Below are 4,153 nucleotides of genomic sequence, written 5' to 3'. Positions count from 1 at the left end.
TCCTGGGTCCCCTGAGGTTTTCTTCTGAGTTTCTCTCACTCTGTTAGCATCTGCAGAGGTGGGGGCTGCACTGAAACCTCCCTCTCACCTTATCTGTGCCCTTTCCATTCTTGAATTCTGAGAAGCTGCGATACAGATGCACAGGGGGCTCTTCAGTTTCTATTGCAAACATAATGATGCTTAGTCTAGTAACCAGCAAAGTAAAAAAGACAACACAACCTCTGCTAAAACACAGTAACAATGTTATCTGAACTAGGATGGAGATCTTTCCCTGTTTTGCAAACAGAGTTGGCTCTAAAATGTATAATTTTTTTTTTTAATGAAGTTTCAGTCCCAGCCTGGAGTGAGTTAGATTGGGATTTGGATGGGAATAATGCTATTGTTTTCCCAATTCTTAGTCCAAATGCTTGCACAAAGGAAGACAGTGTCTCACTACACAAGCTGGTAGGCTGGTCTCAAACTCTCAGTAATCCTGTTTTAGCCCCCAAGGGCTCAGGTTATAAGCATGTGCCACTCTGCCCAAAATTTCCAAATTAAAAACCACATAAAGGGAAAGGAAATCCAAACACATCTCTTTGCACACACAAAGATCAAAGCATTTGTTTTTGGATAGTATTTGACATTCTGCTTCTTGTCCATGAGTCGTCTGAATATGAGTTCTTCCCTGCCTTGGATCACTGTATGCAGAGTGATTTCAGAAGTTCCTCTCAACTATCTTATTGCCCACACCATTCATGTGATTGCTACTGGAAGCAGGTTTCAGGTTTCAACTTAGGTCTATGGACCATAGTCTCAGATCTTCCTGATCTGACTTTTCTGATGCTCATTGGGGTGAGGGTAGGGAGCTAAAGAAAGTCCCATTTTTAGGTTGTATCCTTCAGCAGCAGAAGGAGTGCTTAGAGATAGGGCCTGCCCAGGACTGTCCAAGGAAGAGTCACTGACAGCTGCTATTCCTGGAGATAAACTCCCTCCATTCCTCTGGCCAAGGAAAGTCTCCCTTCCCAAGAACCTGAGAGAGTCTGTCTTTGAGCCTTGGTCCTCAGTGCTCCCCAGTGGCCATTAATACACAAGAGCCTCACCCATACTCCTTACTAGAAAGTGTGAGCTGTATTCTCAGTTGCAGAAACCAGAGCTGGCACTGATATGAATGAGACTTCAAACTGTGGTTTGGAGGGGGGTTGCTGAGAACCAACACATGCTGTCCCACCCAGCAGGCTAGATAGGCTCCGCCATTCCTGATTCCCATGATCTTCATTTTCCACTTTGAGTGGCTGCCGGTGCCAGGGACCAAAGCCCTTGAAAAAAGTATTAAGCTTGCTACACCCTCCAAGGATTAAAATAGTCACATTTTCTATGACAATCTGGGATTGGTCATCTAGAGGATGAAGATCGGTGCAGGTGTTGTTTGGCTTGGACCAGGCCCACTGCTTAAAGTGAAGGATCCAGACATCATTGCCCATTTGCCAAGATCCTAGGAGCCACCAAAGAAGATCATTTTATCATCTATCATACAGTTGGAGTGACAAGCCATGGAAGGTGGCCCACTGATTGTCACAATGCAATCCCACCAGTTTTTAGAGGATGAGTAAGTGTGCATTTCATTAAAGAATCTCTGTGGTTGGTATAGAAGACAAGGGCTTGGTTGTGTTCAGCCACAAAAGAGCACTAGCAAGTCCTTGTCCACAGCCAGAGTTACTCCAGCTATGGGGGAAGGCTAGGAGCCTGAAGCCAAAGGTCAAATTTATTGTTCGCTATTGAGGTCAAATCTCCAGAGGTCATTGAAGATAGCATTACAGCTTCTCTGGATAAAACCTCCAAACACATACATAGGTTGATGAACGTCATAATAACATGCACTGTGTGAGAATTGCTGAGTAAATGGGGATGCAGTGTAAGGTGAGTGCGGCTCTCCCACTGCATGTTCCCTTTCTGCGTGGCCTTCATGAAACCATGGTAACATTGGTGGGGTACTTCTTTGTTGAGCCAGATATTACTGTTTTCAGATGAGGGCCGCTTTCTTGTGTTCCTGATACCACAAGAAGAAGATACTCTAAAACCTCTTCTGGCAGCTCCAGACATACATGTGATGTGTTGAGGCTCCTCAGCCTCCACACCTGTGTAGGCCTTCTCATCCTGCTCCATTGTCCCTTCCAGAGCAGTTTCCTTTTGGTCCATAGCCATCAAACTGTCATCTTCACTGTCTGAAGCATTTCATGGCTTCAGTTTTAAGGAGGACGTCTTTCTGTTCACTCATCCATTGCAGATCTGGTCCTATCAACTCCACATTCTTTGGCTCTCTCTGCTGGTAGTGAACCCTGGGTCAGGACCAGACCAGAGGCACTACACCCCAGGTTGTGCGTGCTATGCTGGGATCTTCACCCCTGTTAGGAACCCAACCATCCAGAGCCACCATGTTCCTCCATTCAATTTCTTTTTTCTTTTTTCCACCAATTTCTTAAAACTCAAATAAATTATAAAGTTCAGATATTCATGTAGTATTTGTCAAACTACTCATGTCCTGCTCACGGTAGGCAGAATGCCTAGAAATAGTCTTTGTTTTTGGCTCTTAAATTTGTTCATAATTAGAATAAATTATTAATAAGAACTTGAACAAAATAATGTACAAGTTGGGCATCGTGGTACTGATCCTAGTACTCTGTGAGACTGGGGTGGGAGAACCGAAAATTGGAGTCCAGCCTGGGTGATTTAGAGAGATTCTATTTCAAAGTAAGAAAGGAAAAAAAGAAAGAAAGAAAGAAAGAAAGAAAGAAAGAAAGAAAGAAAGAAAGAAAGAAGGGCTGGGATGTATCTCAGTGTAAAGGCACTGGGTTCTATCTGTAGTTAAAAAATAAAAATAACAAAAGGCTGTGTCTATAGTTTAGTGTGAAGGTCGTAGGTTCAGTTCCCAGTACTGCAAAAGACAGGCCAAACAAAAACAGTGCAATGAGAAAACTGTCATGAATTTGTAGCATAAAAGAAAAATTATGCAATAGATATTTTGAAAGAATTGGTTAAATATTTGTGAAGAAACTAATTTTAAACACACTAGTACTGAGTTAACTGGTGAAAATCAAAGCACAAAGTCAGAGACTTTTTAACCTCCAAAGTGCTGAAAACTTCTTTAAGTCTAAAAATTTATGGTACAATTATAGTTTAAAATTGTAAAACTGAAAAAATATCTGGAAAATTTTTGCAACACGTAAGATTAGACAAAAAAATGTCATTGGGAATACAAAATGCTTCTCATGAAAAAGAACATTGAACTGCAAGAGTTATACTGCCATAAAATAAATCTGAACATTAATAAATCATATAAATATATAAATATGGATACTTTACAAAAAATGAATATTGACTAATATGATAATATTCACAAAAAGATGTCACACTCTTATCCACGCATATATACACATTCTTCTCAGAATGGCTCAACAAAGACTGACAAAATGGCCAAGTTGGGAGGGTGCAGTGAGCAGAGTGGGGGGTTGTGCTGTTAATGACAGTGTTATCAGGTACAGTTTTCTTCTGTTTGATCACATTCACCCATGGTTTTGTTTTGTTTTTGTTTTTGTTTTTTGTCTTTTTCCTTTTTATCGGTACTGGGGATCGAACTCACGACTGCCTGCTTGCAAGGCAGACGCTTATGCTGCTGAGCTAAATCCCCAGCCCCCTCACCCATGGTTTTTAATTTAATGTATTTTTAGATCATCCAATACTTACTAATGAAAGCTTGGTTAAGTAAACTATGGTAGTCATAGATAAGAAACTATTGTACAACCAATCAAACTCACATAAACCAACCAAAAAAGAAAAAGAAGAAGGAATATCCTTTGGATACATATTTTAAAAGTCTATAATGCATAAAACTTTAACAATGTGTAGGTGATTATTTTCTCTAAATATTGTGAATTTTCTGCAGAATGGGCTGCATTATTTTCTAATAGGAAAAAAGTATAGCAAGTCAGATAGTTCTTAACTTAATAAAAAAGCAATAAAAGAGGCATGACAGAAGTTGAGGGTAGTGGGTAATTAAAGTACTCAGATTTAAAGAAGGATATAAAATGTGGAAGTCAAACTTTAAGAACATGAAGAAGTGGTTTAAGTCAGTAGGATGGACCATATAGTTTAAAGTTCAAGTTTAGGTTCAAGGTTG

General features: G+C 40.1%; 1 pseudogene; it reads right to left on the bottom strand.

Annotated features, from left to right (window-relative positions):
• Positions 1–694: 694 nt before the first annotated feature.
• On the bottom strand, positions 695–2,211 carry LOC100733246 (F-box only protein 42-like; annotated as a pseudogene).
• Between the last annotated feature and the right edge of the window lie 1,942 nt (positions 2,212–4,153).

Source organism: Cavia porcellus, unplaced genomic scaffold (genome assembly GCF_034190915.1).
Source record: "Cavia porcellus strain 051 isolate PalLab524CR breed Dunkin Hartley unplaced genomic scaffold, mCavPor4.1 scaffold_20, whole genome shotgun sequence".
NCBI classification, from domain to species: domain Eukaryota; kingdom Metazoa; phylum Chordata; class Mammalia; order Rodentia; family Caviidae; genus Cavia; species Cavia porcellus.
This window is presented reverse-complemented; position numbering and strand designations above follow the sequence as displayed.